This window comes from Charadrius vociferus, unplaced genomic scaffold, assembly GCF_000708025.1.
Source record: "Charadrius vociferus isolate BGI_N301 unplaced genomic scaffold, ASM70802v2 scaffold196, whole genome shotgun sequence".
Classification (NCBI taxonomy): Eukaryota; Metazoa; Chordata; class Aves; order Charadriiformes; family Charadriidae; genus Charadrius; species Charadrius vociferus.
This window is the reverse complement of record NW_009648953.1, coordinates 2880634-2898511: the sequence shown is the minus strand read 5'-3', so window position 1 is coordinate 2898511 and position 17878 is coordinate 2880634.

Genomic DNA, 17878 nt, shown 5'->3' with positions numbered 1-17878 from the left:
GGCTTACGGCGCCCCCTGCCGGTGCGGCGCGGGAGCCGCGCGGGGAGAGGCGCCATTACAGGGGGCCTCCGCCAGGTGTTCAGGGCCCGAGATGGGCCCTCCGTTTTCCTTGTTGCCCAGGCCTCGGCTCTCCGCTTCCCTCTGGCGTGTCTAGTGCCTCACGCGGCCGTGAGAGAGACTGGCTGGGTTCAGCCGCTCCTCGTGGCCTCGCCCGTGGGGGCTGTCGGTGTTGATGGAGGTCAAAGCAAGCTGGGTGCTTAGCAGGTGTATTTTCCTGCTTTCCAGGGCTCATCAGGGCGACCATCCTCCAGTGAGCTTATTAGCACTCCTTCGCTTACCCTTGGGGTTGTTGTTTATCCATGCATGATCCTGCCTTCTCCCTGTGGAGCGGGGGTTCCAGCAGCTGCCTCAGCTGGGGTGAGGGGATGGGGGAGCGGGCACGCAAACTGCTCCTCCAGTGCCCCCGTCAGGGGATGTCAGTGTGAAAGGGAGCTAAAAGGTAGGGCAGTAAAAGGTAAGCCCGATGCCCAGGAGACGGGATGTTCCCATCCTTTTTTAAATGTCCCTTTCAGGGATTGCAGCTTGTAAAATGAAACACTCTGCATGCAAATTTTGCAGTGCATCATTGCTAACAACTTCAGGCATTTAAGTCATCAAAGCTGACAAGTGATTAGATATAATATACTTATGTTGTATGTTAATAAACTACTTGAAACAACTGATGGACCCCCCTCACTTTTCTGAAAAAGTCTGCTCTGGCTTTCATGGGCCGGTCACCTGTTTTGTCTTACATCTGTTCAACATTAGATTGGGAAAAATAGAAAATACTTCGCAAACTGATTTAATGAACTCTGAACTCGGAGACAAATGTATTTGAGAGCTATTGATATGAGATGTTAAATACAAAAAAATAAAAACCCAATATCCTGACTGTGTTTAGGACTCCACAAACACTGAAGTTAGTCTATCAGAAGCTAAAAGTCTTGGCAAAAATAAGCTTATCATCTTTAGTTATACAATGGGCCAGATAGATTTTTTTTTTTTCCCCCTCAAAACTCAATGTTGTATCTTTCTGTCCTACTAATAATTAAAGTTTATAGAATTGGAAAGGAGCCTCTGTGTTACAGTAAATAACGATTATCTTTGGGTTCTTCTTAATGAAGCCAAGATTTGCTCATGACCTATTTAAAAATAATCATTAAGCTTTTCTATATGATTTGCAGTTTCAGTAGATGTTCTTCAGAAGTTGCTGCTTCACTGATCACAAATTATAAGAGAAATAAGAAGGAAAGTTACTCTCCCAAAAAGTCTGTGAGATTGACTGCGAAAAATAAGTACTAGAGGTCAGTGTTAAGGTTGTAAGTAAAAAAAGGTTTATTGGGTTTTTGTGGAGACCTGTGTGAACTCAGAGAATTATTTTCCAAACAGTAGTCTTACTTAATTGAAAATAAAATTTAGTTATTCAGGAATCTAAGCAGAGAATGTTTGTCTTTTTCTAAAAGTCACCTACAAGCAGTTTTAGGATTTGATTTCCTAATTATGTCTGTATGATTCCCAGAGTGAGGTATGTTGCTCTATGACTGTGAATAGGTATTTGAGGGACATAGGGATTCACAGAGTAAATTTATCTCTGTCTTGTAGAATTCTTGCATTAACATGTTTTTGTGGCAGTTCTGTTTTAGTAGTCATTTTGCTGGCAGTGGGAAAATGTAATGCTTGGTGACAAACTATTTGAACTTTGTTAACTGGAATAGTAGGAATACAATCCAATTCTGGTGTTGACTATGCTAAGCCAACAGAGATTTTAGATTAAGTTTGCTGGAATCCAAATTTTATTGGTTACTTTGCTCTTATGATTATACAAAGTAGAATGTTGCTTTTGAAGGAGATACGAAACCTGATAAACCTGTGTTTTGTGCTTTGAATTTAGAGGTCAGACTAGTAAGAAGTGTAATGTGGTTAGCAGAATTGCTTGCTTTATGTAGAATATATTGTTTGCTTTCATGAAAGCCCAGCTGAATTACCCAGGACAAAACTAATAGGCAAGAACGAGGCAACTGAGTACTTCACGCTCTCAGAGAAAGCATGCTCTCTTTGCAAGGAGTTGGCAATTGAAGAAAATAACTTCTTTGAATATTAAACTTCTAAAAATACTTTATCTATTTTAAAACTATGAACATATTGTCAGATACATGCACAGTCAAAGTTTTAAGCAAGTCTGGGTAGGATTTCCACTGAAAATTTATTAATTTCAGCTTAATTTCTGTTTTAAAAACTTAAGGAAGTTTTTAAGATCTTAGTTGCACTGACTACTACTGCCATTCATAAGAAGTCTGAGTATCACTTTTCAGGATTTAATACCAAAGGAGAGGTGTAACCGTTAAGAGGTACTGGTTCTTCAGCAACTTAGCTACAGTAAAGGGTTCTGTAAAGCAATTAGACATACTTTGATGATTGTCTGCATAATGATCGAAATAGTGTGTTTAAGTGCTGTATTGGCTCTGTTAACTAAAATTTAAGGGGCATGTGGTGGTAAGAGAAACAGAATACAGGTAGTGTTTTCTTCCATGCAAACAGTAGAGCAAGCCCCTCTCCAGTCCTCGGCGTGCAACTTCATTAGTTCATCCATGTGTCCATGGGGAAGACAGCTCACTGAAGCACGCCACATGATTCCAAGTGTAAGTTGTAACTAGCAAGAAGTATTACTTTGCTAGAAATAGCTGCAGAGATAAATTGAGAGGAGTTCATACGACCCTGTTCATACTGTGGGTATTTGACTTAACCAGCTAAATTAGCCAGCTAATCTGCCTAGGCTCCATCTGTAATGGAGAGACAGTCTGCTTTCACTGTATGAGCTTTGGCGTATGTCAGACTCTGCCCTGAGCTGATTTAACTCTCTGGTCCCACAAAATACTGCGTAGTTAAATCAGCTTATATCAGGTGCAGGATGCACCAGACTAGAGCATGGTAAAGAGCAGGAGTTTATGACTAGGAGAAGGTGATATCCTGATTTTGATGGTGGTGGCCTGATGCTGGGATGTAAGTTACACAGGACAAAGACATTGTACACAGGTGCAAATGTAAGGAAGCCATAAAACAAAACAATGAGTTTGCATTGTCGGAATATTGCCTCTTTTCATACACAGTTAAATTGAAATCTGTAACTAATGCAAGTTCAATTTTTGTTCATGGATAATAAAAAAGCTGTAATTTGTGTCACTGCTAATTAGCTAGCTATTTACTGTCATACTGGTTTTGATAAAGAAGTGTAAGTGATTTTATTTGAGAATAATTAATGTGGTCTTAAGTTTGTACCACCAAATTGAGTCCTGTCTTTCATACATGATCATGCATTGGAAATATGAAGACCTGCTTACCCACATTCTCTGTAATTTGAGCTTAATTTCTTTGTAAAACAATACATTGAGAGTTAATATTCCCTTCCTCTGCAATGTCTTCTTCAGGGACTAAACATTTTACATATAGCACAAACAGAAGACATATACACCTATTTAAGATGATCTACAATATTTGGGACTGAGTGTGAATATGAAACAAAACGAAGCTGCCATGAGCTAGCTTTTCAAGTGGATTATCCAAATATTAGAAAATTTTAACAGTAACTACATACAAGCAAGATTAAAATACTATGTTTGTAAACAGTGACAGCTTTACTAAATGCCCATGCTATGAGTTATTCTTACCTGCTTTCTTTTTATCAAGAACTTCTGTTGACCAAAATACCATGTTTTGACTTCAACTTTTTTCCAGTTAGGAGAAATACATCCTGTATCCACTATCTACTTAGTCTCAGAACTGTTAATCTCCACCAAAGAGGGATTCCAGCTGTATTCTAGTTTTAAGAGTTGAGAATCGTAATGAAAAGGTTAACTTTTTCATTCTTGTGCTGTGAAAGGCTACACAGCCAAATATTCTACAGCTTCATGTACAAACTTCTTCCAATCTTTTATTCTTTGCAAAGAAACTATAATACGGTTTGTTTTATGAGAAATTCTTTTCCCTGCAGTTACAATTAATGTAACTTGCTACATACAGGTACGTTCAGTGTTTCCAGGACTCAGCAGGGTGCGGTATGAGAAAGGTAGCTGAAGTGAAATTTAAGGCTTGAGGTACTTTGAATTATACATGTGTGAAAGAAAACAGTAAGCCAGGAGTGCTTGTGTCTGATGCTCAGGTAGAAGACAACTTCTTAACCTCCCCCCCTGCCCCCTCCAATAAATGCAGGCCTATCAGCTTCCCTGATACAGCTGTTTAGTAGATTTTTATTAGCAACAGTAGTTTCACCTCCTGCTTTTGCTCCTGTTTTCCTGGGTTTCTGAAATTCAGCAGTTTGTGCAGCTGAATATCGGTGAATCCCACCAGAAAGCTGCTGAGGACCCGCAGAGCTAATCTTACTATGGGGCTGTGAGTCTGACTGTTCTCACAGTGTATCAGTAGTAGGGACGATGCTAGATAGCCTGGGTCTGATGTATCATTTTTTGATGTGATGATGTTAGCAAATGTGTAAACCCTCTTTCCAGAGAGTAACATGCATCAGAGTGTGGTATGAAACGTATTTGGTTGTGGGGCCACAGACCATGAGCTCGAGTGAGCACCTTCCTTACCCAATGGAGCTACTACTGTATGCATCCATGACCCCATCACAGGCAACAGGGACAGTTCTGAGAGAAGCAACATCTTAGTTGAACTCTGGCAATGGACGATGACGGTGGGCTGCTGTCTAAAGACTTGCTTGCTGGGCTGCAGTGGGGTGTAGGAGTCCTAGATCCAGTTAGGCATAAGCCTACTTTCCAGCTCCCTCTCCTCTAAATCCCTCCTGGACTTTTTGACCTCAACTAAAATAGGCAGTAGATGTGACAGATGCCTTTGAAGATGGCACAGTCAGATGTGGAGCAGAAGGAAAGATTTTATGAGGTAGAACAGGACTGACTACAAGATAAGAGAGACTATGAAAATATCCACTTGCACAGAAACAGGTGCTTCCGGCTGAGATGTATCCCTTATTTCATTAATTTTTAGATTAAAGATTGGAGCAACAGGAAAGTTTATCCTGTTACTCTCTGGAGATCATGGTAGTGGGAATTCACCTCTGATCACTAGCTGGGTGAAATCCTTCAGGCAGAAGCAACATGTTTTGGCACAACTGTAACAATTATGATACAGTGTCTGTAATGTGATGTGTTATTAGTTGTCATTCATATATATATATATACACACACACACACACACACACCCATGCTTTGGTAGCCTCCGAGCATGACAAAGTATTTTGCAACTACCAAAACTTGCTTATCAATGCACAGATCACTCTTAACAATGACACTAAGTTGGAATATTGCTTTTTAATTGTTACAGTAATATCAGTGCTCTCAGTTTACCTATTTTACTTCTACTTTCCAGAAAAACAATAGGGAGAAAAAATAACAAAGCATATGAAACAGCATTGGTAACCCCACAGACCAGGTCCTGAGGAGTTCTAGTATGACATAGCATCATTCATTTTTAGACTTGATAAACCCTTTGGGTTTGTTTGTTTGTTTGTTTGTTTTTTTTTAATCTTATTATTAATATTGAGACAAATCCTCTTTGTTTACTTATGAAAAAGCTAATTAAGTCAGTAGATGAATAGTGAGCTAAGTAACATGAACAGGAACAGTTTGGGCTTTTATTGATTTGTTCTGCTCTTGTCTTCCGTTCTTGCCAGGGCATCGACAGTTGGCTGCTGCTGGAGGCAAGATACTGGGCTGATCTGAGATGGCCATTCTTAGGAATTACATAAGTTGTATATGAGCTTCATCAGCATGAATAATTTGAGCGCCTAGGGGCCTGGATGCAGTGGGTGTAGAACACAATCAGAACCAGATCCACAGGGAGCCTTGGGCTCTATAATGATCAGCAAAATTGGTCCTTCATCATTCATCACAAAAAGTGGAACAACTGTACTGCAACATGTTGCAAGTTACCTGTATGTTTTCAACCTTTTCTTCCTTTTCCCCACCATTTTTAGATCGCTGTTCAGGGTGGTAAGAGATATGAGGGCGAATACCCTAAGGTAGAGAACAAATTGAATGGAAGTTTCTCTCAGCTTGGATTAATATTTGCATCACTGAGTCACTGGATAAAAACAGGGCAAATGGTATGAATACCAACTGGTTTTTGAAGGAAGGCAGCAGTCTTCACCTTTTTCTGAAACCTGATCTACTAAGTATGCTCTGGGCTTCCTTTCTGGACCAAAATCACTCTGGCATGGGAGATGGAGGGGAGTTTGTTTTGTGAAGGTCAAGAATGAGCTAGCTTCATCACTACTTGACACAATAAGCATTTGCAGTACCAGAAAAGAGACTTTCAGTGTTTGGGGAACTTCAGAATGAAAACTGAGATGCTGACAGAGCTTAGGTGGTTTCAAAGCTAGGTAACTGCTGGAGAAGCATTTTAGAGACAGCAATTTTGGACCCATATGTCTGAAGAGGGAACTAGAGGTGAATTATAACTTTCTGTGAATTTAAAGTTCAGGAATTTCCTGCCGGTCCAAAGCATCTTGCAGGAACTTGGTCTGAAATGCCTGACTTTTCAGACACTGCACTTGCAGAAGACACAGTACTCGTACTGATAATGAAAGCCCTAGAAGGCTGAGGAAAGCTTCACGGGTGGTAGGCACGCTACACGCATGGTCAGAGCTGGTGTTCAAACATCTAAAGGACTGGGGTCTAAGCTGTTCCTTCAGCAAGCGCTTTTGGTATAAATGTTTCTTTCAACATTAAGTTGTTCACAACACCATCATTAGGAAAAACTCTTCATCTGTATTTTTTTTTGCCATTTTATATTTGTAATATTAACCTAAAATTTTGAATACTGACTTAAACATCAGTGTCATACTGCCAGGATTTTTAATTTTTATTTCTGCTCTAAGTTTGGAAGAAAGTGTTTGTTCTTCAGGTATTATTTGGCCTTTAGTCGTCCTTATCCCATTCCTCCTGAGACTGATGATCGCACTGTAGCTGGCACTGTTAGGACAAAGTCTGTAATCTGTGGGGTTCCCCCCCCGTCAAGTATTTTTGAAGTCTGCAAGGTGTCCTTGAAGTTTAACGCTCTGTATTCTCAGAACTGACAGAAGGGAATGGGTTTTAAGGAGCCTGGCATAAAGGGCAAAACCTGTTAAGGTGAAGAATTGTAACTAGAATAATCTTTTTACAGATAAAATAACCATGTTTTGATCATTATAAACCCCTCCCTGACTTTTCAAATACTAAAACCTCTGTAAGTTTCAGTATCACTGGAAATCTGCACCTGCAGCAAGATGTTTCTGTGGCTAAGAATGAAAAACCTATCACAGGGAATAAGCCTTACTCTGATATGTAATTACTATTCCCCACAGCTGAAGAAAGCCTTAGCTTGAAATGGCTGGCCACGGCGAGTGCGCTGGTATGCCAGATGCTAGTGGCATCTGCTGTGAGCTCCCTTTGGTTCCATAGCAGCTTCCACCTTGTGGTGCGGGATTGGATTTAGGGGGTCAACTCCGGCAGAACGTGCATTTCAACTAAAAATCAAGGAAACCACTCAACATCTTTGAAGTTACACACCTGCTCCCATGCTATGCTGGGCTGAAGCGTTAGTACAGAAAAGGAGAAAAAAGCTAAAATGGTGAAATACTCTGATTGTGGAAGGCAGCGTGTCTCTTTTAAGTGAAGAGGACCTTGTCAACACCTGCAGTGAAACGGGCCCTGCAAACCCCTGGTGTAAAGAGTATCACTTCTGCTTTCCTCCCCGCGGATGGCAACTGGGGACCCCTGGCAGCAGAAGCACTGTCGATAAGGAGGTGTCAGACCTTCGCTGGTGCAGGTCACCAGGGCTAAGCTGGACTCGGGGAGCGGAGAGCAGCTGAGGAGCTGCTGGCTGGTGTTACTATTTGCATAGCGTCACCCAGCCAGGTCGGTATAGCTTCCAGCTTGTTCGTTCGAGTTTAGACAGCTTTCTTACCGCTCAAGTGGATGTTAAGAGTTTCGGAGTAGAGCCTGCATCCACCAAGTTGACTGTCTAGTTATCCTTGGGAAATGCCATTTCTGCACTCTGGCACTCACGTTTTGCTCAAGAGCTGAGGCAGGAAGATACAAAAAGCTTTGAACAAAAGGGATTAAGCTTTAAATAACGTGAGTTTTTGTTCCCTCCCCTGCCTGCAACCACGGGAGGAGGGACGGGCCCGAAGAAGCTGAGCTGCAAGGCTGGGGCTGGATTTGCTGGGCGAGAGCTCGCCCTGGTGGCACGTAGGGAGCTTGTCCTTCCGAGACATCACCCCTGCCAGGTCCTCACGTGCAAACGGCTGGGTTACATTTGTTGTTCCTGCTGCTTTTAAGAAATACTTTATTTGACTATTGTTCTCCTTTTTGCATTGTCTTTATATGTTCATCCCCGTGAGGAGACATTAAGACTGGAAAGAGCCATTTCTCAAATATTTAAACTGTTCTTTGCACATACGTATGTGTGTATGCATATATTAAAATAAGTATTTCTCTAACTTTTAAATAGGGAAAGTTTTTTGTGGTGGTTTTTTTTTTTTGGTGGTTGTACAAATTGCCACCCCCTTGCAAATGTGTCATGACTTCTCTCTTCTTATGTCCCAGAAAGAAGCTCTTTGCAGTACTGCCAGCGGAGGTTAATAGACAACCTTTCAGCAACATACGTTTGTATCAGAAGAAGGAGTCCTTATTCCTCTGTTCAGAGACATCATAAGTAAACTGCAGTAGCCTGTGAACTCTAGACCCGTTGACTGTACAGAAATGAGGGCCAGGGTCTCCATGAATAGCTGCAGGTATCATTTATTTGTTATCTCTGGCTTTTGTTTCTTATATGTTAGGTCACACCTAAGGTACCTGGACAATAGATAGTAAGAAAATGTTATTTGGAAAAAAATCTTTGTGCTTTCTCAGGGTAAAGCAAAATACTTTCTTTTGTAATTAATTTTGGGAAATGCAGGTTTATATCAATGTAAAACCTGTGTACTGATTGTATGTCTAAGTGCATTTAAAAAGAAGTAAGATCCTTATATTGGGACTGTGTAATGTATTTTAAAGATAAGACCACAATTTTCTCCTTACTAGATTTTGAATGATGATATTGACCAGGTGGATCTGAGTCTAGCCAGGAAGCCCCCTTAACCCCCTTAGTGCTCAATAGGACATGAGAGGCAAACCTTAAGCCAGACTTCAAATTCAATTGGCATCCAGCAATTCCTAATTGTTGTTAAGCGAGAGGTGCTAAGCATTTAACAGTTCTGGAAACATTGCCTCTTGGCTTGTTCCCACTGAATGAGAGGCAAAACTCCTGTTGATTTCACATGTGCACAATCAAGCCTTTAAGGTCTTATTTTATAATTTTGTCACTCAAAGATGTATGTTACACTGCAATGACAGAGGTCTGTCATAGTTTCTTGTGCTAATCTGTAGGTGTTTTCATGTTGATACTAAGTTTTCCTGAAGTCTCAAGTACAGAAGCTGTTTTGTATCTCTCCCAATTTTTGTAAGGTCTAGAAGAGATGATACCTTCAAATATTTGCCAAAAATGGATTTCCATGAGAAATTCTTGAATTGCACACACTAGAAACTAAGGGTAGACTAGAAAGTAAGGCCCTTCAGGTGGGGTGAATTATCGTTTATTTAAAGAGTGATGATGTTTCCTGGCAGGATCGCGAAAAAATGTTTGTAGTGTTTAATTCATGGAAGATATACCCCATGAGTTTGTTAGATGGCATAGTGACACACTGGATGGCTGTAATGCCGTATTTCTTCTGTGTACATTTCTTATCAGTGAGAAGCTCCCAGAATAAACGAGCTTATTGGCTTTATGGTGCTTTTGCTCTATGCTGATTACAGTATATACCTCACCTTGCCGTGTTTGGTCAGCAGCTGTGTTTGGGCATCATTGCCAAGTCCACATCCTCCCCACAGAATGACCTGCCAGTGATTGCCCTCACTGATGGTATTTCTACTCTTCTTCTGTGAGACAGTTGTCATTAATGCAGCAATTGTGGAGTAAGTTCTACAACACATGGTTCAGTTCTTTAGGATATTGAGGTTTCTTGGCTGGGTATCTGCTACTTAATATATATGAAAACAGAAGACAGGCAAATGTATTTAATTTCATATTAGAAAATGCAGAGAATATGAAAACCACTATAAATTAACTGTCTATTTACTCATTGTGAAATGAAATAGTCTGAGCCCTTCTTCCAATAAAACTGATTATAGTGTTCCGAAATTACTTAGATTGCAGATTGAAGCTGTACCAATTTTATCTGAGATCACTGTAATTGCAGTAATAAAGTGCCTGCAAATTCATGTTGCTTAGTAACGTTATGGACAAAGTTATGAGGAAGGAGTCACACTTCCTAACACATACATACTTTCACTGACTTCTCCGTTTGAATGTCATTCACTACTTGCATATCATTATTTTGGCATTATGCCCTGGCAAGACACCGTTCCTGCATCCTCTGTTCCTTGAACTTGTGCCTGTGAAGGTTTACCTCAGTGAATAACTTTGTGCAAGGAGTAGTTAATGCTTCTCAGAGACTGCGAAGTCAAGTGTATCTATAAGTCTTCGTGGGTTCTGGACACAGTGTAGTTATGTTAAAGTTAGTTAAAAGTGCAGTACAACTGCAATGTGATGTACCATAATAGATTTTGTGGAGAGAATGCGTGGGCTTGCCCCATAAAAGGGAGAGCCATACAGGGGGAGACAGATGATAGATGATAATCACATTAAGGATATGATGCATCTATCTTCGCCTTCACCTCACTTAATATTTGTGCTTGCATATTCTTATGGTTATAGGTGGTAACATTATCTAAAGTATCTGTTTATTAACAGAAAATTAGAATGGAAATGATCTAAAAAGTTTAATTCCATGCATATACTCTCAAATCTAGGCCCCAAAGGGGGAAAAATTGTCTTTCAACCAGTGAATACTAGCATCCTGTTTTTGCCAAGCCTTGGTGCTGTAAAATGTTGTGAGGAGGGAATCCTTGAAAGACTACAGGAGATGGGTAGAGTCTCCAGAAAGAAAAGCGAGTAGTGTGCTGAAGGGAGGTGATTCTGATTTTTAGGAGGAAGATAAATGAAAATATTCACATATACCTGATCGTTCTCTAGAAAATATAGACTAAATGAAAGATTTATGTGTTATGTTTCAGAAAAAAATATGATTAATGGATTAGCTAACTTGTGGGACCTAGTCTCGTGTAGCTAAGATGTGGAGGGTCAGATCTGTTTTGATTCAATTGATTCAATTCTTTGAAGATCTTCACAGGATGCAGAACAGACATGGCTGCTCTTGACTTGTGTTGTCTTCAGTGAGCATGTGTCATACATCTTAAGCTTTGCAGATACTGCTTTAGCTGTAAATATCCCAAGACTTGCATATTTTAATGGTGGGGTCATAATTGTAATACAGCCTTCTGAGTATTGAGGAAGAGGTTTCGTTTGGTGTCCTCCCCCTAAAATTGGTACAGGCATATTTTTAATTTGCAGCAACATAAGATTTTTTGCCAAAATGCATGGGGCTTTAAACTAATTTAATTAAAATGGATTGTTCTATATTAGGCCATATTTTTAAAATAATTTGTGTTGACACAGCTGTCGTTATTTGTTAAAGGTTTGATTTGGGGCAAAAGTAGTAGACCATGTTTAAAAAAAAAAAAAAGCAATAATTTACTGTCATATTACTACATCAAACTTAAACCAACTGTGAAAAGAATGCAGCCATACCACACTATCAAGTACAAAGCACTGAGCTGGTTTTTTTGTTGTATTTTTTTAAAATGCCTCTTTTCCTTCACTGTGTGGAAGGTTACTTGTTTCAGACACAGTCAAATTAGAATAAAGTTAGGGCAAGAATAAAGTTTTTTTATGCATAAAATATTACAAACAGTTAATGTGATTTGGATAGAACAAAATCTAGTTATTGTAATCAAATGAGGTGTGTGTTACAAGGATCAGAGAAGAGTCATCAGTATGATGAGTGCATTCTCATTTGCATTTGTGCTAAGGCTATGAAAAGGTTGCGCAAGTGTAACCAAGCAGCGTGGACACTTATTTTTATATGAGTTCATGTTTTGCTTTAGGACAGAAATGATATCCTCTTGATATAAGGTAAATTGCAATAAAACATTCTTAAACCAACATAATAATTTTATATGGCTTTAATTACAGCATCTGAAAACTGGATGAAGTTAAACCAGTGCAATTTTTCCAAGTAAATGAGGCCTGAGATCACCTGTATGTTTCTCTAACAGGGTGCAAGTTGAAATGTGTGAAGTACAATTTGTGCTTGCTTTAAAGCCCTTTTATTCTAATCCAATGGTATAAGATGTCCTTGGTTTTCCTTGCAGAAATTTTCCTCTTTATTTTTTATTATTTAAATCTTGTTTATGCCAATAACATTAAAACATCCTTTCCTTCCTAACTAGTTAGCATTGCGATGTCAGAGTAGTCATCCTTTTCAGGCAAATGGTTGTATAACTAGATGGTAAACTGTGGATTTTCCAAAGCAAGAGCAATGGATGCTGGAGGAGGCTGCCAGAAGCTGGAGGGGGGAAAAAATGTTATTGATCTTTATCATAGTTTTCCAAAGCCTCCAGAAGCAAGGAGAAAATATTTCTATATGTTTGATATGATGTGTACATATCGTATCTATTTCTCTTTTAGCACATAAATCTTCAGAACAGACATACACCTCACCTCACCTATCAGTCTGCTGTTGCTGAACTCATTAGTTTTACTGAGAAGGAGTATGTATTAACCCAGAGATGGATACGGGTCAGGAGTATTTATTTCTGCTACAAACCCAAGAGTTAAATGGTGATGTGTTTGTCAGGGTCTGCCACTGCCTTGGCTCAGTGAACAGACTACCAGCATAAAGCACAACTCACGTTAGTGACACTTCATGAGGAGAGAAGGATTCACCATTTGATCTGGTTGTGGGACAGAGGCTTCCAACTTAATTTGGGGTAAAATATGTTTAAAGGTGCTTAGGTCTTTTTTTTTTTTTTTTTTTGTCTTCTTCCTTCCATTTGTGACAGGGTGATGGAGATAGAAACATCAACTAGTTGTTTCCAATATGAATCAAAACTTTGGAGATGCACAAGACCAGACAAAGTAATAGGACTACGTGGTTGGAGACAAATCCAATTGGTCTGGCATTAGAGAGTAAATGTTACTATTTGTTTTCTCTGAATAAAGTATCTGTTTTCAAGGAAACTTCTATGAACAGAGGTTGCATTTTTTACAGTATAAGTGTGATATATACAGTTTGAAGCAATACTGTACTCCCTTACATTGTCTCTTGGCTTTGAGATGTTGATGTTGTTTAAAAGAAGGTAACCCCACCTCTTTTTAAAGGCTTTTCTGAATTATAGGCCCTGTCTCTAGTAAAGACGACATCACACAATTTTAGTAAGACTGTTTTCAGTAGGTTTTGACTGTCAAAGTTTCAGCATATGAGCTCGAAGGTTGTTACAACAGGCTTCTTGTTTTGAAATTCCACGTAGAGATTGTCTTGGAAAAAAGTATAAATTGTTAATTAAACTATTCTGGTTTAGAACAGGGACTGGAAATGGAGGGCTGTGTCCTATGTGCTGCAGATGTCCCTCTGAAAATCTGCTTGACTGCAGCTAAGCTGCAAATCTCTTGCAATTTAATTGCAATTTAAGTCTAATTGCACTTTGTATGTGCTCAACAGGGACTTGGCTGAACCTTCCTGAGGGTGCCACTGTGCAAAGCCACATCGAGCCCAGAGGGCTATGGTATGACATTCATACAAAGCTTGTGTTCATATCATGTTTCAATGTAGCTTTATTTGATTAGTTATTTAGGCAAGCAAGCTGTCCATCAAAAATAATATTTTTTTTTTTAAGAGACAAAATTTACTTTTGGTTGCTTGTGGTCAGGTAAAAAATATATTTGTAATAATTCAGTTCTAGTAGTGTGTGTGGTGGTGGTTTTTTTTCATTACTAGGATTTTTGGTTTGAGTTTTTTTTGTGGGTGAAGGATATTTCCCTTTTTGCTTCTATGCTGGTTACACTTTGCAGGGCAAGATTAATCTTTTAGTTGGAGGTCAAGGACAGCTGGCAGAGTTTTCAAGCCATCTCAAGAATAGTAAAAAGTCAGGGCTATATATAAATTGCTGAGCAATAAGTGACATATAATTATATGATCACCTCACCTAAATTTGTCTGTAAAGGAAACAATGTTTTATGGTATGTGAAGAATTTGAAACCTTATTCAAGTTTAATTAGTCTCTTTAAAGATTGACAGTTGTTCACCATTTCCCCCAAGCTCTTCAAATTTATTATCAGTGTTATTTCTGCCCAGCTGGGTGAGTGAAAACAAGCCAGTTCCCCAGGTATGGGGGGAATCCTGCCAGCTGATGGCTTACAGCTTCTTGTTCCTTGCCTGCTCATGAAGTCATTGCAAATTAAGATCATAGGCTGGGTGTTTACTGAGCTCTGGTTGGGTAGTGGGGGGAAACCCAGTCCTGCTTGGCCTCATGAGATGATGTGACATGTTATGCTGGTAATCGAGTCAGTCATGTAGAGGAGGGAGTTCTAGAGACGGAGAGCCAAGATAGCAAATGCTATGATATCGTCTCTTTCTGCAGCCCTAAGGTGAGGCATGTCTTGGGGAATGAATTTCCTAGCTCCTGTGCCTGGAACTCCTTGGAGGTCGCTCTTTGACTGTGAAAGGGCAGTGTCAATGGGTGTAACTTGGAGGACACTCTGGCCCATGCCTACTTGTCTGTGCAGTCCAGAAATATTCTTTGCTCTGAGCAATTCTAATTCAGATTGTTGTAATATAGAGATGCCTGAGCTACCTTTCCAGTATTTCTGCCAGGACCAAAAGCAGTTTGGTGTGACAGCACCAGGTTCTGTATAGGCTAATTTGCTCTGCCCAGAGGCAGATACTTTGAATTATTAGCTAGAAATGGAATAAATTAGCCCATAGGAACTCTGGGCTGCTGTAGCTGGATTAGTTTTCAGATTACTTGGAAGCAGTCCATGCACTAGAGACAGGGCAACCGATTTTTTTGCTAGATATATGTGTGCCCTGCTTCTCGTGGAATGTCATTTGACCAGAGCTTGCTCCCTGGCATTATTATGTGACAGAGCCAGAAAGATGTCTTTCCAGCAACTTCTGCTGGAGTGGGAAAAATGTCCACATTAAGTTGTGACCTGGTGCAAGTGCTGAATTTGATACTTCCCCCCCCCGCCGTCTGCTGTGTTGGGGATGAATTGTCAAGCACGTACTGAAAGTAGGGATAGAAAATCCTCTGTCGTAGTGTAAGGTACGGTGAAATCATGTCTTGACTCTTAGAAGAGTGACAACGGCATTTTGGAACTGCCCTGGGCAAATCAAGAGTATATATCTACACTTCTTTTGCCAGGTGTTTATGATGTTTACAATGCAACATGGAATTAGTGTAGTTTCATGAGGTAGAAAAGAGCTTGGTGGATTTGTCTGAGTTCTGCATATTTTTTATGAGGGTTAAACTAGCTTGTGCAAGACCTCTAGTGGGAGTAGTGAGCGCAGTGCCAGGCAGAGATGTCTAGGATGTGAGCCATCTTCCTTCCAGACAGTTTGGCTCTCTGTACTGTGTTTCTTTGCATTTCTTGTCCACTGTGAATTTAGGTAGAGACACACTTGGCTGCATTATTATTTTGAGATCTGATATAAAGTAATTCAAGGTTGCTTATTTTGTACCTTGCAGAATCAGACTTCCTTTTGGACCAGATGCTGTGTAACTGCTCATCTCTCACATAACAGGTAGCATGTGCTATACTGGAAGGCATTAACAGAGAAGAATGATGGGCTGCTAACTTCTCTGGTAAGTTTGCTCCTAAGTGGATATATAGTTCAAAATTTATTTCATGTAAAAAGCAAGGTTCACTTTTTTATTGCCATTCAATCTTTTCCTCAATACAAGACTAGGCTGCAGAGCTAGAAAGTTGGGCAAAAGCAGTTACAAAACTTGCATGCCTGTTTGGGTTTGCTTGATGTTACTGGATCTGTCTTTTTTTCTTTTTCCTTTTTTTTTTTTTTTTTAAATTTTTAATGCTGTACCCATAAGCACGAATTTCCTGTGCCATTTTGAATTGTATTAAAACATGTTTAGAGTTTGGGCAAGTTTTTAGGATGTCTGATGTAATGGCTGGAATAAGGTACCAGAATTCACACGGCAAGGTGCCTGGATGGTAAAATTGTGCCACTTAAGTTACCAGGAAATCTCATAACTTTTTTGGAATTAAACGTTTTCTTTTGGGAGGAAGGAGGGCAGGCAAATGCTTGCTAGGCAGAACTAAATAGTCAGAATCTTTTCTACCCAGCTCCACTATGGAAGTGTAACATTTAAAGTATTTGGCTCTGGTTTGTATTGGAGTTTGTGAGGAACAGTACAAAGACTACTGTTTCTGACTTCAATTGCTTTCTTTTTCTAGTCTTGTATTAACCATATATTAAGATACATAGGTAGTATGTGCTTATAATCTTGCTTTTCCATATTGGATGTTGCAAATTCATTTCAAATGGTGTTAGCACTACCGCAATAGAAGCGAAGGAAGCAAATAGGTAGCTCAGAAAAAAGATTTTTCTTCAAACCGTTAAAGATGCTTTTCCCAAATAGTTGCACATAAATGTGGTTCCACTAATTTTTAAATACCAATACCAAAATGAAAAACACATAAGAATTTAACATATGCAAGAATTTTCCATACAGAAATATTTGTTAATGGGAAAGGTACTGCCTGGCTAAAGAGACTGTAACAGGGTACGGTTTCAAAGAGTACTCAAGTCAATAATGGCTGAAAACTGTTACAGCATCTGATGGTCTTGTGGTCTTCAAAGCAAAATAATTTTTACAAAGCCATTGAGGAAGATTTATGTAAGCAGGCAATATATTAATGATTAAGAAAATAACATTCCTCAGAATCTTTTGAGGCAGTAAGAAAGACTTCTGATTCTTTCACAAGAGATTGTTTCTGTTTTGGTTTTGCCCATTCTGTCAGTCCAAGGTCATTCACCTCTGTAATAAACAACTGTCTGATACAATCTGTCAGATGGTTTTATTGCTTACCAAGCCGTTCCCTTTGGAACACTGTACTGCAGAAGCTGCAACAAGACATTGTCAGCTTCCCTAGCATTGCATTTTAATTTCATTCAGTGGGACTTTAATGAATTGTAGTATCTGTTAGCCCAATCTTAGACTTTGAAAGCTGTACTAGCTGATTAGAAATCCATCCTGCAGTCGCTTAAGTACAGGCGTGTCTTTATGAGCCAAGTGGTTTCTGAGGTGTTGAGTGCTCTCAGTAATCACAGGCTGAGAAGGAGCTGACAGGGCTGAGCAGGACGCAGGGAGCTTTGCATGTTTCCCCTGTGTGAACAAAACTATCAAAAGCAAAGAAATTAGATAGTGGTGTAATTATAGATCTAATTTGTCACACATACTATATATGAAACACTTAATAGGTTCTCAAAGGTGTCTTATGTATGCGCATATGGAGATCACATGGCATCCATGTCCTGAACCTTCAACAGTTATTAACAGAGCTGGTGTTTGTGAACTGAGGATAGTATGTAGCCCCTCTCTGAATTATTCCTGGTCACAAAATTCAGCCCAAAGTAAACCACTTAGTTCATAAGCATTCTATTTATCTTGAAAGAAATTGTGTATATTATTCCCACTTAGGCCCTAGTTAATCCCATGGGCCCTGAACAGTAGTAGGATGCCAGATATAAATCAGGGTATGTGGTATGTACTTAACGCAGTTTACTTAACACACTGCATGCCTTTTTGGTTTTAGGTCCATGCTC